This window comes from Asterias amurensis, chromosome 6, assembly GCF_032118995.1.
Source record: "Asterias amurensis chromosome 6, ASM3211899v1".
NCBI classification, from domain to species: domain Eukaryota; kingdom Metazoa; phylum Echinodermata; class Asteroidea; order Forcipulatida; family Asteriidae; genus Asterias; species Asterias amurensis.
In genome coordinates, this window is record NC_092653.1 from 12064864 (window position 1) to 12086879 (window position 22016).

At 38.6% G+C, this 22016-nt stretch overlaps 1 protein-coding gene and 1 pseudogene across 1 annotated transcript in view; both read left to right on the forward strand.

Annotated features, from left to right (window-relative positions):
- Positions 1-14239, forward strand: part of LOC139938020 (uncharacterized) — a 33597-nt pseudogene extending 19358 nt beyond the window's left edge.
- LOC139938018 (adhesion G-protein coupled receptor G7-like) overlaps positions 1-22016 on the forward strand; it is a 244279-nt gene that overhangs the window by 128928 nt on the left and 93335 nt on the right. The window lies entirely within an intron of this gene.

The window sequence follows — 22016 nt, forward strand, 5'->3', positions numbered from 1 at the left end:
TCACAGCTTGTGCAAACATGTGCTGAATTTGTACAAAATGGTACAGAGTGTGTAAAAAAAGTTAATGTCTGTTTCCTTTCATATGTTAGCTATAACTTTTACGTGGAAAGAAAGTTGTTACACAATTTTTATTTTTTGGTGTCATGTCCATGTTTGCTTGGAATCGCCCATCTGGATAAACATCAGCCTGGTTTTCGCCAGCATCACAGTGTTGAGACACTTCTTGCTCACTTGTCCAGTCAAATTCTCCAACAGTTTGACAGGGGTAGAGTTACAGCCGCAGTGTTGCCAGACTTGTCATCTGCTTTTGACACTGTGGATCATGACTAGCTCCTTAACCAGTTATCTACTCTTGGGATCTCAGGCACAGCTCTAACATGGTTTCAATCCTATCTCACTGATCGTCACCAGTCAGTGTATATCAAGAACCCGCAAGGGTCTGTCGGCGGCCCTTTGCTGTTCTCTATCTACACCAGCCCAATCGGTCAAATAATCCAGAAACATAGCATCCAGTATTATTGCTATGCAGATGATCTACAACTCTACGTGTCCTTTGATCCAGTGCAGCCCAGCGCATCCTCTGCCATGAAAAGACTTGAGGCATGTATTGACGAGATAAGAACATGGTTAATTAACTGCCAATATTTTGAAGCTGAATGAATCAAAATCAGATTTCATCTAATATTTGGCACCAAGCTCAATATCAATAAAATCAACATCCCGTCAATACAAATAGGATCTGCTAACATTACCCATTTGTTGACATGCCGTAACCTTGGTGTAATTTTTTATTCCCAGCTAACATTCAATGACCACATCTCCAGCATATCCAAGTCAGTAAGGTTTCACCTGCAAAATCTTGGATTTATTCGCAGATATTTGAACCGTACAGCAACTGAACAACTTGTGCATGCATTGATTTCATCTCGACTGGATTTTTGCAATTCCCTCCTTCACAACATCCCGCAGTATCAACTAAACAGGCTTCAGCGACTACAGAATGCTGCAGCTCGATTGGTGACGTTAACTAAGTGCTATGATCACATCAGTCCAGTTCTGAAGTCCCTTCATTGGCTGCCTGTGTGTGATCGCATCACTTTCAAGGTTTTGCTGCTGGCTTTTCACACACTTTGTGGACGAGCACCTGAGTACCTCATTGACGCCTTGCCACGCCACACACCAACACGGAACCTGCAGTCATCACAATCTGTTAAACTTATTGTCCCTCGCACCCGTCGCTCATGGGGTACTCGTGCTTTTCAAGAAGGTGTGGCATAGATTGGGGTTCTGTGCCATATCGCAATTGGTGTCATCATCGGCGATATATCCCCATTTCTTCATGTTTGTCTTGCATCGTCCCACCTCTGTGTGTAGTCTATTGAGGGACTTTCATGTTCTCCAGTCCTGCCTATGTCCGGAGGGTAGCTGTGCTTTAGTTGGGAGGGGCAGCTTTTCCTGATGGTGACTGTTGATGCACCTCTTCTCCCACAGTGCAAGTCTGGCCACTTCAGGAGAAACTGTCAGTGGTTCAACTGAGTGAAGAAAGCTTCTCCTTGACTGTAGACGACTGGGAGCTGGTTGGTAGGCATGACATGGATGGCCTATGTCTTTGGTTTGTCCGAGGCGCTCGGTACCGCTGGCTACTGACCTACGTATACCAGGTGGGGCAATGCCAGCCAGGACATGGAGGCTGTCAACATTAGTTGGTTTTAAGCAGCCAGTGATGGATCTGAAACTGTCGCTGAGCCAGGGGTCAACTTTTTTTGCGTGAGAGGATCTTTCCGAGACAGGGCAGGCATACTCTGCAGCAGAGTAGCAAAGCGTGAGATCAGCTGTCCAGAGCATGGATGCTTTGGCACCCAATGATGAGTTTGCTAGTTTCCGCAAAGGAGGTTGTTTCTGGTTCTCACTTTACCTTTCACCTTTATCAATGTGCTGCTTGTACGAGAGCATCCGGTCCAGGGTCACGCCGTGGTAAACAAGGAAGTTGCAGTTTTCCAGGTGGACGCTGTTCCATATCAAGCACAGTTTCCTCCCAGTATCACGATTACGTAGGTGGAACAGGCTTATCTGGGTCTTGGTAGGATTTACCTTCAGTTGGTTGTCCGTGTAATAGGTAGTGAGGTTGTCTAGAGCTGATGTGAGGGTGGCCTTGATGTTATCTATGTTGGTGCTCTGGGCTGCAATCCCAAGGTAATCAGCATAGACGAAGCTCCTTGTTCCTTGGGACACTGGTTGGTCATTAGTGTAGATGTTGAACAGCACAGGTGCAAGGACACTACCCTGGGGCAGGCCATTCCTTTGTTTCCTCCATCTGCTGCGCTTTCCATTTAGTTCGACAAAGAAGTGCCTGTTTTCCAGTAGCAGTTGTATCAGTTTGATCAGGTGAAAGTCATTTGTCATCTTATATAGCTTGTTGAGGAGTAGCCGGTGGTACACCCTGCTTAAAACTAGAAAGAGTAGTACAGTTGATCAGGTCTACCGGGAGATTGTTCCATATCCTAATGCTATTGGGAAAAAATGACTGTGTGTAGACCCCTGTCCTAATGAATGGTATCATGTATTTGTAAGAATGACCCCTCAGAGAAACGGTGCATGGAGCTAGAAATGTGTGTGGGACGTCAACCAGGTTGTTCACAATCTTATACATCATAACTGCCTTGGCCTGTGCACGCCGTTCTTGACGTGTGGTCCACTGAAGTTGGCTGATCATGGCAGTTACACTCCTTGTTGTTCGGTAGTCTCCAAGCACAAAGCATGCATAGCGCCGCTGCACCATTTCTAACTTGTGGAATACTCTACAATAGGGCGCACTAGGGTCTTGTAGCACAGCTCCTTTGTTTTCCTGGGACACTGGTGTATGTTGCGCTGCAGAAAAGCCCTTATGGAATTTGCTTTGTTGGTGATGCTGTTGATGTGATTATTCCAGCTTAGGGTTTTGTGAATGTTCACCTCAAGATATTTTGCAGAGTCGACTTCTTCCAGAGTGTGGTTGTGAATTGTGTATGTTTGCTTGATGAACTTTCTTCTGTTGGTGACATGGATAACCTGGCACTTCTTTGGGTGGAACTCCATTTTCCAGTCACTCTCCCATTGCTGAAGGTGGTCCAGGTCTGGCTGCAATATAGATGCATCTTCCTCTGTCTTGATGTTACGATACAGGATACAGTCATCTGCAACTAATCTGGCTGTTGTGCCCTGTGAGACACAGTCAGTAAGGTCATTTATAAACAGCAGGAACACCAATGGTCCAAGAACACTTCCTTGTGGCACTCCAGATAGGACTGGTGCAGGGACTGAAGTAGCTCCATCAAAGATGACTTGTTGAGTGCGGTTTTCTAGGAAATTGCTGACCCACTGACTTATGTTGCCATCAATTCCATAGTAATTGAGCTTGTGTAGCAACCTTTGATGTGGCACCTTGTCAAGGGCTTTTGAAAAATCTAGTAGGATGACATCTATTTGGCCTTTGGCATCAATGGAACTAGCAAGATCTTGGATGGTCAACAGTAGTTGTGTTTCACATGAGCGCCGTTTCCTAAATCCAAACTGAGCATTGGTGAGAATGTGGTTTCTGTCGCAGTGGTTCAGGATCTGGCTGCATAGCACATGCTCCAGCATCTTACAGGTTATGGAAGTCAGTGACACAGGTCTCTAGTTCTCTGGCTTATTCCTCTCTCCCTTTTTGAAGATGGGGGTGACGTTGGCTTCCTTCCATTCCTCCGGTAAGACACCTTGATTGATAGGAGCTTGGAAGAATAAAGCAAGCACTGGAGCAAGTTCCTTTGACAACTCCTTCAATACCCTGGATGGTATACCATCCGGACCAGCTGCTTTATGGATTTTAAGACCATCAAGTAACTTTTTAACTCCTTCGGATGACACAGTAAAAGACTTGTGCCTTTGTTTTTGATGGTTGCCTTGTCTTCGTCCTTTTGTCAAACTGTCCGAGTACGTAACTCCATTTCTTGCCTTTAGTGGAGAGACACCAGAATTGTCACATTTTTTGCTTTTGATGAAACCCCAGAATCGTTTTGGGTTAGTTGTCGACTCAGGGCTGATGATGTTGTTGAGGTACTCACTGTATGCATGTTTACAGGCAGACCTTGTAGCCTTCTTTAAGTGTTGGTAGCGCTGGAAATCCTTTGGCTTTTTGGTCTTCCTGGCTTTGGTAAAACTCCGCTTTTTACGTCGGGTTAAACGTCGCAGTGAGGTTGTGATCCAGGGTTGATTGAACCTTGTTGATGACATTTTAGAAGGAACACCTTTATCCAGGATGGTGAGCAATGCTGACTTGATGTCAAACCACATCTGGGAAATTGGACTAGTAACATCGTACTTATCAACAAATTCTTTCTGGAACTTGCAGCATTCCTCCTTCATGCTCTCCGTACTGGCTCTTTTCCATAAATTAATTTTTCGCTTCACTGGCTTGCACCTTTGGGGTGTGACACCCAAATCAGTGAAAACAATTTCATGATCTCCAATTGCTGGTAGGGGAGTACACTTATTCACCAAGGAAGGACGGTTAGTGAGAAACAAGTCCAATGTGTTTTCACCTCTAGTTGGAAAGGTGACCATCTGTTGTAAGCCACAGTTTTGAAGAAATTCAAGGAAGCGCTCATTCATCTGTTTAGGATTATTGTTGCTCTAGGTGTCAAGTGTCTCGCTTAAGCCTCTGTCAATATTGCCTCAATTGTGGTCGTAAAAGTATATAAGAAAGTCTCATATTACCATGGCTTTATGTCACTCTTTTGGTGTGCATATGACTCTGGTCCATTTACGAGCAACTGAATGTGTATATGTTTTCTTCGCCGCAGACAAAGGCAGCACTTGGCCACAAGAATCCACAGCCCCAAGAAACGATTGACATGTATGTCGACCCGTCTAAAAGGTAAAAGCATTTTCCTTATTTGTTAAATTTCTGAGTAGCTATTCTGACCTATCAATCGTAGATATACGGATATAGTAGTTGTGCACTTGTACTTCCATTCAAGTATTTTTTAACCCACAACCCCATCAGGCTTTGACATACAACCAGACATTTTCATTTTGGGAAGGGGTAGGGGGAAAGAGGGGGCAGGTACATAATTTAGCAGTCTAATTAATTTATTAAACCATTCGTTATGCGTTATTTGCCGTCTCACATGGGGGGGGGGGACCAATTGCCTGAGTGAAAAACCTACAAACTTGTGGTTCATAGGCCTTGTCTCTGTTTTAATTGAAAGGGTATTGCTGCGTGACATCAGTGCATGTTTACTGTTGTGATTTCCAGAACTTTGGTGTATTTATGCAATATACTGTAGCGTTGACCGTGGGTTTGCTTCTAACACAGTTTTAAATAACACTAGGTTTTACAAATACTGACTGTGGTCTTTTTCTTCGTTGCTTTATTTAACTTCAGAACACATGAACTTTCCAAAATAAGAACTGGCAAAAAACAGAGCCCGCCCTCTCCGGCACGCGTCGCCTGAAAGACCTACAGGGGCTGTCAGTGTTGCTCTGATGGGGAGTCATTCTGGCGCCCCCCCCCCCCCTTGCCGGTCGATTGGCACCGCCGCTACAATACATACATCCATCCATAAAAGGCTCTGTTATACTAAAGGCTGTAAAAGTTGTGTGGAGCATACTAGATTGTCAGGGACGTGTTATTACCTATAAATAAACAAATGCCTTTCGGAAATGCCCAAGATACGAGTGGACAAAATCTAAAAAACAAGTTGCTAAAACGCGAACCAGCTCATAGCACGGTTTTCCCGGTAGTGAGTGTAAACAAAGGATATGATTGAAACTTGTTTGTCATAACTTCCAATTGTTATTCACATGATCTTTATTTCTGAATAAACTTTATTCAAAATACCCAAACTTTCTTTATATTCTCGTTACAGTGCGAAAATATCATCAGTGGAGCAGCAAAGATAAAAAATGTGTAAAAAAACGAATTTTATTCGTTCATTATGGACAAGAAAGCCGAGGGCGCAAAGGGGTCATTGCCAAGTAAGTGCAACACAACTATATGTATTAAAATGTTTTGTTAAAAACAAAGAACTATCCTGAATAGCTAAAATCAACAGTCATCTTGCATAGAAGGATGTTTGAAAGTATACCTAGTTATTTGGAAATTCCTTAGTTGAATTATTAAAATTTAAAGTGAAAATATGTTTGGCTGCACTGTTAAAAGTTGTAATCTTGAAAAAAAAAGTTATTTCATGAAACAAATTCCTGTGTCACTCCCTAGAAAATGTTTATATTAAGATTTTGGGGAGTGACACAATATTTGCTTGATTGATATTTGAATAATTAAACAATGTTAATAAACATTCCCAGTCAAGGGGGCATTATGTAGGGCTTACCTCAGCACCAACTCATTTTGTCCTCTACCAAGAAAGTGGTACTACTCAAAAATGAGATTCCAAGGAACAATAGAATCTCTTCTAGTCCCATGAATTATGTTAGATAACCAGGAATCAATAGAATACCTGCCTGTGCAGAAAGGACAAAGCACATGTATACTGAGAGCACAGCAGGTCTTTATATACCCTGCTCAGTCAGAAATAACACATGTGATGGGAATTCATTTGTCACAGATGATTAGATTCATATAAGGAACCATGGATAAACTATGTCACGGGAACGATCGCGTCGCGACGCGTTCCTTCGCGTGACATATTGAACAAAAGAAAATCTACGGAGTGGAATGCGTTTGTCTCAACCACCGGGTCTTGAGGAAGACCCACTGTATAACAAAGGAACAATGGTGAGGCCGAAAACCACTGTGTAGTTATAATCGGCTTATCTGGGTAGATATAAACCCAAGTTGTTTCCAGCGCAATTTACGTAAACTGTCGTTTCAATAAATAAACAACAACCAAAGATCCATGTAAATTATAATAACTGTGTCTCCGATCTAGTTTATATTTTGACTAGTTTTTTTCAAGTTACAAAAAGTTTAATCCTAGCCCTTTTCACGCAATAAGTCAAAACACAACCACCGATTAAAAAATAAAAAATATTGCGTCTTTGCACGACCGCCATGCAAAATAATCCCCCAAAATACAACAGAATAAAACAAAATCAATAGGAAAAACATCTTAGATTAAACAGTAAAACTATACCTTTTTTGTACATCCAAGGTATCCAAAATGTTTCATGTTTGAACAATGAAGCCAACACGTTATGTAGTTTTTCTTAAACACGCTAAATATTCCCAAGGAACTGCTGAAAATTCACCACGTTGTTGACATGCCCAATGTGCCAGCAACGGCGCCAATGTTGTGCGCTGGTTAGTATTGCAATTTTCGGACACCAGATTTTCCCGAAAGTCTTAATCTCAAGGCGGTTGTAACTAATTTCGTAAACTGTTGCGCAATTTTTCCAACGGAGGGCGGCTCTCCCGCTATCACACTGTTTAGGAAAGCCCTCTAGCGTTCAATGTTTCTTGCATTATAGTTTGTTGCACGCAAAGTACCAAGACTACTAGGCCGGTATATTGAAAACACTGTGTGTGAGTGTGTCGCTGGATATAGTGTGTTTGTGGTCTACGATGTAATTTTGCGTTGTGTTTTGTGTGATTGCGAGCCGGTCAGCATGATTTCGCGGTACCTTTATGAACAAATCGTGTGAGTGTAATCATCTCTGTAAACACGGGTCCTAATGTAATAATTAGATGTAGATACAAAATAAGTTGGCGATGATTTCAAATTTAAGAATAATAGCCACCACTTCAACTTGTTATGGCAGTAGCATGTTATTGTATTGGCTTTGGCAAACTCGAGGGTTGGCTGTACATGGACATCTCCAACCCATTGTCTGGTGTATACCTGAGCTAGACCGCAAACACTAATCCTTCACCCCTTCGTGGCTTACTTGCGAGCTGCCTTGTCCATGTAATCTGAACAACAAAAGGCACGAACACTAGTTCGATAATGAGGGACCTTAAAAATCAGTGAAGCTCTTAATCCATCTTGGGATGGGCGCGTGACAATTTTGGGACGGACTCGTTCTAGAACGAGTCTGACCGCGGGCGGCTGCGTTCTTAGTTTATCCATGGTCCCTAAGTAGGATTTAAAATTTAGCATGACGGAAATACAATCTAATATAAAGTTTTGCAGTAACACCATGTAAATATCTCAATGAGTTTCAGGTGGTTGTGAAAAAAGTCAGATGGTTTAACCATACTCTATGGTTTAACAACTAGACATTTTAATTAATATGCTCTGATCATCTTCAAGAGAAAACAGGACTCATATGCTGTATCAGAGTTTGGTTTTCTCCTGAAGACGATCAGAGCATACTGATCAATACATTGAGTTAAACCTGTTATTAAGTGACAATTTTCTTTTCACAGGTAAAGTGCAAGTGGAGAACTTTCTTGACAAACACCCAGAGCTTCTGAAAAATTCAAGGTGTCAAGGGAGCAAAAGATTGTTTTAGTTAAATCAAAAGTATTTAATGATCGGGTTAAAGAGAGGAGAATATTCCAAAAGGAGAGGGGAAACATGTTCTTAGTTTCAAACTAGTGGTTGTTATTTTGTAGTTACTACTTGAGCTAGGTTTTTCATTTTCAACCACTAGTGTGAAACTATCATTTCCCACTCTCTGTTTTATACAGTGCTCCTCTCTCCCCTATTCATTTTCTATATTCTTGTTACTTTAAAGATGCATTGCCTGATATGAGCCAAAGTAAATTCAAACATTAGATAACTATATTGATGCACCCAGGATGCACCACCAGTTCTGTAATACAATATGTCAAGGATTGATGCCAGTTAATCAAAAATAAAATGAATACATGCCAGTCTTTTATTCAAGAGAGTAAAAGGTTGGTTTATAGTCAGTCGCAAAATGGTCACACATTGGTAAATTTGTGACCCAGAAGATACTCAATGCATAGATTACAATTAAAGGCTCTGAATCCAGTGATCACAAAGATTGCACACAAGTTACCCAATCATAAAAAAAAAAACTTTTAAATAATAGTGTGTGTATTTACAGTCACTGATGTAAGTTGTTTGTAACACAAACATGTAACCTTAAATTTGTTCGGTTGTGAAAATAGTTTTACTATAATCCTTACACTCAAAAATACAGCAACGCATCTTTTAAGTTTAACACTTTGAAAGAAAAATCTCAATAACTTTCCACACAATGCTAGCAAAAGAGTGTAAATGGGGTATGAAAGATTTCTACAAAATTTTCTGCTTTTTTTTTTGTCTAATTCCAAGGAGAACATCGAAATTAAAATTCTAAAACACAAAATAATGGTAGTTAAGTTATCAATAATACATGTTCTATGCTGACATTGGGTGTTGAGAAACAGACATTTCTTACAAATTATTGATTTTTTTGTTGTTGTATAGTTGTAAAGGAATTACACAAAATGTGGTTTTGATGTCCTGTTCCCAAGTTCCAGCTGTTGCTGTTGTTGTTTTTTAAGAGTTGTCAGTCTTAAACAAGTAGAAAAGAATTAGAAACCAAAAATCAATGTTTTTGTAGCTGAAGTGGTTTTTTGTCATTATGTTTGATTTTGTCAATCTTGGTTTAATAAATTGTTCAGTTTGTGTTTATATACCAAAAGCAGATTAGGTTTAAGGCAGGGTATACTTATGGTAACTATTGGTAATTGTCAAAGACTAGTATCCCCACTTGGTATATCCCAACATATTCATAAAATAACAAACCTTTGAAAGTTTCAAATGCCTGAGAAGGCTTCATGCCTGAAGCCTATATCAGATTCAACTATTTTACTATTTTTAGTGAGAAATTATCTTTTTTTTTTCAAAAACTACATTACTTCAGAGGGAGTCGTTTCTCACAATGTGTTATACTACCAGCAGCTCTCAGGTGCCAAGTAAGTTTTTATGGTAGTGTACTTCTTGAGTAATTACCAAAAGTATCCACTGCCTGTTAAATTACTGAAGAACATTGTTATTAAACTATATTATTAAATTATTGTGATTAGTAAAAGATAATACAAAATAAAACTAAATTATTTAGGAGAAATGTTGGTACTGAAGTGTCCCAAACTATTAACAAAAAACTTAATTGGCACAGAAACCATAGTTATACGTTTCAGAGTGTCAGTTTGGAAACTTTTAAGCAAAGGTTATTTGGTTTATGCAGATTTTTTCCCATTTAACAACTGTTTATTGATGACAAACTTTAATCTAAGTCTTGTCCAGAATGAAATAATGTGCAAGTCTCGCACATATTCAAATGTCCAGGAATCTTTCGGGAACCTTGTGACTTCTTATGCCGTGGAAACTAGAGTGGCAGGCGTTAACATTTTCAAAAGAACCCCATGTTCTTCGAGACTTCAGCGGAACAAATCTACAAAAATGAGCAGAATACCAACTGAATGAACTTTATTTTGGCTAGTAACCTTGTTCTGGTAAGCTTAAGTTTGTTGCGCTTGGCAACTTTTTTGTGCTTAAGCAGCTCTATGAAATTAGGCCCAGTTTTTTGCAACTTCAGAAGTTAAAAATAATTTTTATGTGGCTATTGATAGGAAAACAAAATCTAAATAAGTTACTTTAGAGAAATGGTGGTACTTGTGTTTCTCAAACTATAACAAAACAATTAAATACATAATAAATACAAAACCAATTGGCAATTTAAAACTCTTAAATGCAAAGTATCCAATACATGTTCTTCGCTAACATTTTTTGTTGAGAAATAAAGTCATTACCTATAAATATTTTTTTCTTTTGAACATTAAAGCCATTGGACCCCTTTCGGTAAACACTATTGTCCAAGGCCCCCACTTCGTGTATCACAACTTATATATAAAACAACAAACCTGTGAAAATTTAGGCTCAATCGGTCATCGGAGTCGGGAGAAAATAGCGGGAAAACCCACTCTTGTTTCCGCGCGTTTCGCCGTGTCATGACATGTGTTTAAAATAAATCCGTAATTCTCGCTAACGAGAATTTACATTGTTTTACTGTTTTCTCAAAAAGTAAAGCATTTCATGGAATAATATTTCAAGAGAAGTCTTTCACCATTACCTTCTGTAAACCCTGTAAATTATTTGTAAATCTGTGAACTTTTTTTTTTTTTTTCTGTACCGAAAGGGTCCAATGGCTTTAAAGGGGAACTGTCTTTGATCACAGTGAGTCTGTAGACGTTAAATTCTGAACTCTCACCCAGTTACTGCACGCACGCACGCAATAATAATGCAACGCCCTTAACAGCTTAAGTTTTTTGATGTGACGGTCCACACGTTCCTGTATAGTAACTGGGTTTCCTATCCAGCCACAAGCAGACTATGATCACGACAACGACGACAGTGCCCCTTTAAAGTAACAAGAAACTATGGTCTAGTTGGCTTAGTGCAAAGTTCCTTTTTTTCCCTTCTTTTTTTTATCAGAATTAAAAGTTTGTTTATAATAGAAAATAATCAAACACAAAAAGATAATTGTGTCTGTAACCAAATTATGTTCATCGATTCTACATACATTGTACCTGGAATTTCTGGAATCATAATGATAAGCTCAGTGCAACATAGTAAAAAGTGTTTGTTTTTATATATTTAATTAACATAATAGTATCTAAACAAAAATGATTCTATCTTGAATAATCACAATTTATTTAACATAAGTAACATTTGTTCAAAAAGACTATTATCTACCAGTTTTTATAAATGTGAGGAAGAGAAAAGTGTTTAAGTTTATCAAGACAGTCCTTCATGTGTTATTTTGTAATATGTCTCTAAATTGTCATATTATTGTTTTTTGTTTTTGTAGTTATTAAAAAGAGGTAGTTTGCCGTAAATTACATTTTTGTTTTTTTACCCAGGCACTAATTAGAAAATTGTATGTAGACGATTTGGATAAGAGTAAATTATTTCCACTCCTCTCATTTCTAATACAACCAACAATTAGAAACAACAATAGAAACACTAATAGAAACAATAACATTTCTAATAGAAACTAACCTGTGCGAATTTCATCAAATTTAGTGAAAACAGCACTCAAAAAAGAACACTTTCCGCTTTGTCAGGGTTTTTGTGCATGTTCATATCGAGCACAAACCAAGAGCATTTTTTTCTTTTTCTTTTTAACATATTTAAAACAATATATAATTACCAATTCTGTACTTTTTCTTTAAAACAAAACATTAAAGGAAATTCAAACATCAGTGTTGGGAGATTGTTAAGATTGGTGATAGGACTTTAGGATATGAAAACAAGTCCACAATTATTATATTCTATATGTGTCTTTCCACACTAATGGGTACATATGATTATGAATAATAGCCTTTTGGAGTGTGGTCAAGATTTAACAAAAAAGGGAAGTATTTTGTACCTTTTTTGTGTCTTTGTACATCTCTCAGCTTACAAACCAAATGGTAATATACATTTTAATTACTGGGTCATCTTTAATACATTATGTTTATAACAAGAACAGAGGTGTTATTTTGTTAGACTGGAAAGTGATAATAACATTTAATTTATTGATTTACATTGTACACAAGGGTTATTTCACTCACACCCATAACCTCTTTGGAATGGTTATCAGCCAACAACTATTATCTTTTCAAGGGTTTAAAACATAAGGTATGTTTTGTTTGTAATATATTTTGTGACAAGTGTGTTCATGTAACAAAGGTAACATCTCAAAAGATGATCCTCTGCAGTTTCTTTAATACCGAGGTTGTGTGGTTTTGATAGGAACTACTCTTAACAGGGACCACATTAAAAAGGTATAACATTTGTATGAATCATTTCATCATTATCACCACTTCTTCTTAATTTTGGTATGAAATGTCCATCCAACCTCTCTGTGCTACAAATGTAATTGATTAACCTTGAAGATGGTTCCAAGTTATTACTTAAATTCTAAGACATTTGTTTTGTTCTTTGTTAAGCACAGTGCTTAAGTGGTTTGCAATGTGCACAATCTTTAGTTTCTTTAATATCCATATAAACCACAAGGGAAACTGACTGGGTAAATTTGTAAATGGTTTTTGGGGTTGAACAAAGAACTGACTAGAGTGGGATTCGAACCAACGACCTCCGGATTAACGTGCCGTTCTTTAATATCCCACAGTTTATTCAAATGTCACACGAAATGGAGAGATTAGAGTGGATTGACCCATGTGCATTGTTCATCCTGCTTTTACTCCATGGCATACCAGACCAAATTGCACAAAATGTGCAATTTAATGATTAACTATAATTAAGTTGAAACATGATTTTGTTTTGCAAAGTATATGTTTCATTTGTTTTCTATCGTTTGGTGAGAGTACAAATGTAAGGAAGTGTATAAAGGCCGGGCGAACTACTAATTTGCCCTTGTGGGGATTACTAATTCGCCCGGGCAGATTACTAATTCGCCCGGGCGGACTACTAATTCGCCCTGGGGGATTACTAATTCACTGGGGCAGATTACTAATTCGCGCGGGCAGATTACTTATTCGCCTTGGGGGGATTACTAATTCCCCGGGCAGATTACTAATTCGTCCTGGGGGGATTACTAATTCCCCGGGCAGATTACTAATTCGCGCGGGCAGATTACTAATTCGCCCTGGGGGTCTACTATTTCCCCGGGCAGATTACTAATTCGCGCGGGCAGATTACTAATATGCCCTGGGGGGATTACTAATTTGTGCGGGCAGATTATTAATTCGCCCTGGGGGATTACTAATTCCCCGGGCAGATTACTAATTCGCGCGGGCAGATTACTAATTCGCCCTTGGGGGATTACTAATTCCCCGGGCAGATTACTAATTCGCGCGGGCAGATTACTAATTCGCGCGGGCAGATTACTAATACGCCCTGGGGGGATTACTAATTTGTGCTGGCAGATTATTAATTCGCCCTGGGGGATTACTAATTTGCCCTGGGGGGATTACTAATTCACCCGGGCAGATTACTAATTTGCCCCAGGCAGATTACTAATCCATCCAGGCGAAATAGTAATCCGCTCGGATTGCAGCCCGGGCGGAATAGCTTTTTTTTACCAGGTCCTTTATACTCTTCCATGCAAATGCCATACATGAAGTAAATACAGATTTTTTGTGTCAAATTGTTTACATGACATTGTTATTCACTACTGTTATTTTTGTCATTTTCCATGTTTAACTTAAAAACAGTAGGTGAAAGTTTGCCACAATTTCCCTGAGTTCAGTGTTACCAAGTGAATTTCAACAGGGTTTTGTTTTGTTTTATTACCAGATATACTCAAGTAATAAAAAGAAAAATACATTATACTTAGTTTTGTGTTCTATTTTTTACAAAACAATAATGTTCCCGGCTTTTTTTTTTTTTTTTTTTTTTTTTTTCGCATCTTGTTTGTGTTCAAATCATTAGAAAGTAATGAGTCAATTCAAGTTTGTTGCTAGTTGCTCTAGCGACAAACAAACTTGAATGGAGATGGTTATTCAACGAGGCTAAGGGACACCTTGTCCTTAGCAGCTTAGTCAAGTCAAGTCAAGAGGTCCAGAAACTTGCTTCATAGCTAGAGGTCACACAAGCTCCCTGTATGTAAAACAGAAAACATTGTAAAGAAAAAGGGAGCAATTGCAACCAATACGGGTCTGATTATACAGATTATACATAACAGGAACACAAATTGTGTAGATCAATGCAGTTGATCCAGAGATCTAAGAAGTGTGCATGCAGACAAGTTGATCATCTATGGATCTATGCATTTGATTAAGCCTTATTCTTCCCCAAGCACTATAGGCCCTACAGGTAAAATTCAAAGTTGCATTGTTACTAGTATTTCTTTGTTTTAATTGTTTTTTTTTATTACTTATTTAATGTTTAAATAACAGCCCCCCCCCCCTATTTTTTTTTTTTTTTTTTTTCGTCTCGTCTTTTGGATAAGAATTCTTCAAGTTTTATGATGAACGATGAGGTAAAATGCAGCAAAAGGGCGACCTCAGAATTTAACCATTTAAAGATGACCATTGCAGATAAACACTACTATACGATGACCAACAAACAAAAAGTCAGTCTTAAGGTGACCACAGACGGTCCAAGTGCATTGCGCAAGTGTGATAATATTGTTTTCAGATTTGATGACACGGAAGCAAAAAGGGAGATAATTCACTAATTGTTTGAATCAGTCTTTTGAGAAAACTATCAAAGTGTTTATTTATTTAATATCATTTTTGTTTAAAGCCATTACCATGACTACTACTATAGGGGCTTACTTTCCCGAGCACTTAAGGCCCTACAGGTAAAATTCTTGAAGTTGCATTGTTACTTGTATTTCTTTGTTTTAATTTGGTTTGTTTTCCTCTGCGTGGATGGAGGGGGTAGGGTCATACTCGTGTGCCATGGATTTTTGAATTGGTCTTTTTCGACCTAAGACTAAATTTCACTTGATTGGTCGTTCTAAGAAAGCAGTTGGATCGGATGGCGGCTGAGATGTTTAAATGTTCTAGCGGACATCATTACGGTTAAAATCGGGGTGGGTGGTGTATGGAGGATACTCACATTTTTTGATTCGGGGTGAGTCCACAGAATCACCCCCTCCCTCCCCTGCCCCCCCCCCCCTCCACCCACGTACACACACCCACACACACACACACCATCCTTAGTAGACATTGGTAGGGGCACGCACACACATTTTAATTGTCACACATTGAACATGCACGGTTGTTCAAATTAGTCGTCCTATATATGGCTGCTGATACTATAGCAGATTCATTCATTTTTTATTCGGCGGTCGTCCTGTGGCGGCTAAATCATCTATCAGATTTATTCGGGAGTTATCTTCAGAGAAAAAGGGACTTCGACGAATGCCGTGATTGGGGCCTGGAGGGCAGTTAATATGAAAGTAACCATGATTAACCGTGGAGAGGGGGGAGGGGGTGGGTCATACTCGTGTGCCATGAAGCATAAATAAATACCCGATGGGGAATACTGATGTCGTGTCACCTCAATCCCAATGTTGCCAAGCACTAAATAAAGGAGCCAAATATATGAAATAAGTACACAAAGTGAAGTGATCCTGTGCTCAGCAAATGATTAAATAATTATACAAAAGTAGCCTTAGCTTACCCCAAAAAAGAAAAAAAACAAAAAAACAACAACTTTAAAATAGTCATTATGCTGTAAAATTCGTGTTAGAAAGTGTCCGAGACTAAAACTGATTGGAAGAAAACACATGTATGGAACTTTTCCGCAAAAGATAACCAAGAAAAGCTGAACTTTTACCAACTAAGGATTACATTTTTTTATTCAAACCACCTCAGGGTCCTATGTGAGCCCTCGATAGGCGCCGGACCCCACGATTCATATAGTATGGTGTTCCATAATTATGTGCCACTCCTGTTGAAAAAAAAAGCAATTCCGTCGCCTTTTCATATTGTCCGTCGCCTTTTCATTTTGTCCGTCGCCTTTTCATTTTGTCCGTCATGTTTTCATTTTGTCCGTCACCTTTTCATGTTTTTCCGTCGGCTTTTAGTTAGCTTACCATGACCCCATGTTGACCTTTACTAAACCTGGTCTTCATTCTGATACTGACTCGAAAGGAGCTTTTAAACCAGAAATAAAGGTCAACATGGGGTCACGGTAACCCTTGTCTAACATTTAATGCTCAAAGGGTTTATAACTGAAAAGAAATTGAAAATCGGTTTTGTAGTTCTTCAGATATGGTGCCACTTCCGACTGACCCAGAAGTAAAAGTCAATATAAATGGAGTCACGGTTACCGAAGGCTATCTCCAATGCCGAGGGAAACTACAACTTCAAAAAAGTATGAAAAGTACTTTTTGAGATATGGTGGTCACAAGATTTGCTAGATAAATATTCATTTCATTATAAGTAATTAAACTAATGAATTCATTTAAGCTTATTAAAAGGCGACGGAAAAAGATGAAAACGCGACGGATCTCTTTTGTTATTATTGTTATTACAAAGATTTAATAATTTGATTTGGAAAGTATTTTAAATACTAGAATTTGTTAAATTCAAGGAATATTAAACAAACACATTTCAAAGAACGTCAATTTTTTGATCAAAAAAAGCAGCTTAAATCACAATTTATAAGCTGAAAATCCTTTTTTTACGGTACGAATAGTGCTAAAGAACTAGATGGATTCGGCCACATGAGGGCGCCAGAAGTGACCTGCTCTGCTGCAAAAAAAAACACCCTTAATTAAGTCGCGTTATGCCTTTTTACGTAATAGACCTTATGCATTGACGTCATCCGGTCGCCATCTTAGAGGTAAAACGATGACAAAACAATCGAAACGCACACATTTTACGCGCGGCGCACAGGTTTGGCCAATGAGCAACCTCCTTTGGACCTCTAGGGGAGGGCGCCCTACTGAAATGACAACATGTGCATAAGGTCTATGGGCTCTTTAAAGGCAGTGGACACTATTGGTAAATACTACAAATAATTACTAGCATAAAACCTTACTTAGTAACGAGTAATGGGGATAGGTTGATAGTGTAAAACATTGTGAGAAACGGCTCCCTCTGAAGTAAAGTATAGTTTTCGAGAAAAAAGTAATTTTCCAAGAATTTGATTTCGAGACCTCAAGTTTAGAATTTGAGGTCTCGAAATCAAGCATTTGAAAGCACACAACTTCGTGTGACAAGGGTGTTTTTTCTTTCATTAGTATCTCGCAACTTCGACAACCAATTGAGCCTAAATTTTCACAGGTTTGTTGTTTAATGCATGAGATACACCTATGTGAGCAGACTTGTTTTTGACAATAGTATCCAGTGTCTTTAGTGTTGAAAGGGTGAAAAAACATTCGTTGGTGTTATTTTTGTTATTGACATCGTTCATGTCCACCCTTTTTAATTTATTTTGTAACATTTGATGTTTATTTTGATCAATAAAGATGGACAAAATCGTGTTTTGTGTACATTTTGTTCATGGTTTGTACGATCACTGTGAAGTTTATAAGGCTGCTTCTCCTTGACGTTTTTGACCAAAATGGCAACAATTTATATGCAAATTATGGTATAACTTTGGGTTGCAAAATTCTACAGACTTCTAACATATACCAAATTAAAGCTGAGAAAAAGACCTTTCAGTGTATGTATCTAACTCCAAAATTATATTATGCGATATAAGGGCCACAAATAAGGTCCAGCATTATTTTGCCACCGGTCGTCGTATTGGTGTACAAACCGTTTGGAACGCTTTTTTGAATTACCCGCCCCCCAAAAATCGGCAAAACCCCTGCAATGTGCAAACTAAACATACAAGACCAAAGCTGTTCTTTCCTGGACATAACGCATCACCCCCCCCCCCCCCCACCATTGAATTATCAACAATGCACATTGTTATGCGTAGCAGGTATTCAGGTGTGCTAACTGCCCAGTTCACCTGCGTGTCTGGCGGGACCCGCACTACATGAATTTGCCCAAAACAAAAAACATTGCGCGTACAAGTGCGCAAACGGGGGACGGGAACACAATTATTTCGACTGACAAATAATACAAAACGGGACGAGAAAATAATGAACAGGACGTAAACAATTAACGGGCGTTGGGTTCTCCAATGAAGTGATTAGGTAGGGGCGGTTAGCCCTTTACGAGGTTGTATTACCATAATACTAGCAATTGCACATAACAAAACAAGTGTTAAGCTTTGGTTGCCGTTACAATTAACAACCAGCCGATGTTTTAATAATTATCAGTTGTTTGTTAATGTTGTGAAGTTATTGAATTGGTTTGGTGTAATAAATGGCAGCACATATGCTTCACTAAACGCAATTTGATGGGTTTTTCCTGAATATCGTTGTTTTTTATCAAAGTGACAGTTGACAGCAAAACTAACACTAACACTGATGTCTTGATATGATCTGATGATGTCGTCACGTGGTCATTGTGTAACGCATCCCCCCCCCCCATTGCACTATGATCAGATCATCAACAGTGCACATTGTTATGCGTAGCACTATTTTCAGGTGTGCTAACTGCCCCCAGTTTACCTGTCTAGCGCAGTACAACAATTTGCACAAAACAAAAAACATTGCAAAAACAAGTACAAGTGCGCAAGCGGGGGTTAATGAACGGGAAGGGAACAAAAATAATTCGACTGACAAATAATACAAAACTGGAGAAAACTGTACGGGAAAACAATGAACAGGACGGAACAAAATAAACGGGCTGGGGAAATAATACGGGAAAGGAAAAGAGAAAAGGGACCAATCAATGATACGGGACAGACAAATAATAAACTGAACGGGAGAAACTGCAACTGATGGGTACAAACCATAGAGCTATATATATATATAGCTCTATGGTACAAACAGGGACAGGGTAATTTGTATTGTGACATCACACTTTGCTTAGCAATTAAAATTGATACAAAGTTAAGATCAATCTTATGCTTTGTGAAATTGGAAGAGCGCGGAACTCTAGCGGGTAGCGCGGGTTTCCCGCCAGTATACATAAACTGACAAACCTGTATAAGTTTGAGATCGATCGGCCATCTGGGTCACGAGAAAATAGTGAAAATTCGATTACAAATTTGTATGTGTTATACAATGCATGAATAAAACGCTCATGAGCGATAAACTCCAATCTAAAATTAGTTTTAATTATTTCTCATCATATGGCTAGGGATGTTTTCTACTATCATTATCATTAGACCGTGTAAGTTGTATGTAAATCTGTGATCTTATTATTAAAGAAAATGTTAATTACCAGTTCTGTAACGTTCCTTTAATTAAAGACGATTGTTTCCTTACAATTACATGAAACAATACCTAACTTCATAAAATTGTAGGTGGACGTCGTATTATGACCAGTTTTTTCTGCGGTCGTCTTATTAGTGAAAAGAGAGTAATTATCCATGTTTCCAACAATAGGACGATCCGCCGGTCGCACTGGCTTTTTATGTGAAGTCTGCGTTGATGATACGACCAAAATTCGGCGTCTTACGTCATTTTGAGCACACAATTGATAGCACATTCTAAAATATTTTTTTATTAGAAGATTGTTGTATGGAATAATGTTTGTGTTTTTCAAAAAAAAAAATACGGCATTTGCAAGATCGATTTTGCATCAACAGATTTTCGTTATTCTTTGTTCTACAAACTACATTGTTTTAAATAATAAATACCATAATCGCGCCGGGTATCCGAACTAACGCAGGTAACCAGGCCTACCGCCATGTAAATGTACATGTACGTATATTATAATGTAGGCTGTAGTTTTGGTATGAATGTTGAAGTGCATGCTGCAGTGCCACCACCCACGTGACCACACTCATCAGCGCAGCAGTACTAGTCTTCTACTGTATTACTAGGCTTCGAAATCTGATGTTCCTTTTTTACAAATTAAATTCGTCATGATACACTGAACAAGTTCAAAATGGCTAATGAAGTAATAGTTTGTCATCCCACCTACCGAGAGGAAATTATTGAACTAGAAAAATTAACACGAAAATTAGTCATTGCCGATATTGTCTTGTTCATCTTGGTGGCGTTTTTGATTGTTTTCAGCATAATTCGTGCATTTACTTAAACGTGAGTAGTAAGTTGTAGTAGGCCTAGGCCTTATACACAACCTTTCATTTCAAACTGATCATCGGTTGTTTTTGTCAGTAATATCACAAGACACAAGTGAAAGATAAAAGTCTAAAGAAGGTGCAGGCTCATTGCCAAAGTATGATTTTTCCTTTAAATAATGTTAATTTATTCCAGTCCAACATGTCCAAGGGCAATAATTTAAAAAAAAAATGTCTATCTTTTCTTTCATTTTTTTGTTTGAAACTAACTCTTAAAAAGTCTCTTTTTATTACAGAATTATAATGCCTCCCATGCCCTTTCCCAGAAGAGTATCTCCAATTGCTGATGCAAGACATTTCTGTCTAGCAGGGTTGGACAAAGAAGGGTTTTACCACAAATTCATTAATGATTCTATAGGTAAGCTTAAAAAAGGGACATACCATCCTCAAATTTTACAAAATTACTTAGTTCACAACTTCAAAGGTATAATAGTACACCTTTGTGAACATTTTCGGAAAACAAAACCGAAACTCTTAAGTCCTGTATTTAACGAAAAATTAAAACAAAAGAGGTTAAAGGTCACCGTATAGGCATATCCAGCCGTTTCAATCATCAAAAAAGTGACTTCAACTTAGAGCAGTCTGGTCCCCAACTACATTACTATTGTAATTGCAATAATTCCGTACAAGGAACCAGTCTAGGTCAACATTTTATCAGGAAAAGATCAGAACAGACTGTCAGTGTCATGACCGTCCGTCCGTCACAACGCAACCCACAGAGATTATATGGATGTCGTATTGGGCTGTTGAGCCCCGGGCGGGCCACGGCGGGACACATGAGTCACGAGCCGGCCACGGTCCCTTTCCTGGACTCTCGTAAAATCAGTTTTGAAATGCAATTCCTAACATTATTAATAAGTTTGATCCACAATTTCAATTATGTATACTTTTGTTGTTTATTCACAGACAATTGCCAAGAATCAGAAAGTAATTTGGTTCAGTAATAACAAAATTATACGGATGGAAATAAAACTAGCTGAATGGTCACGTGACTTTTCGGTTTCAATTTTTTGAAGCAGAAAAGTCACGTGACCTAGCTTTCCTTGAAATAACTCAAAAATCAGTGAACTCTATGGGTTCTTGTTGTGGAGGTTTAGCCTATATTCTACTTTTGGAAAACCTTTTGTGTCATGCCTTTGTCTATGTTACCGTCCAAAATCGCCCAAAATCGCCCAACGAGGATGGTATGTCCCTTTAAGAGAATCACCACTTCAAAATAGATTATACTTACTCCTAGAACTATGACTGAGGTTCGTTCGATCCGCTATCGTCTCCACGATAAAAATTGGGTTGAGTGCCATCCTTTATGAAAAGTTTAGTTAGCTCTAATTTGATTTTCGTGATAGAGATGCAATATTGATGCATCTAAGATTTGTGATCCGCTGTTGCCCCTTGATGTGGTCACACAATGACCCCCAAAATCATCAAAAGTCACTCCTGGTTGAATAAAGTGCCTACTTTGGGGGCAATTTACTTATAAATTAGATGAGATATCTATTATTTAAGGCCAGATTATGAATTTAGGGC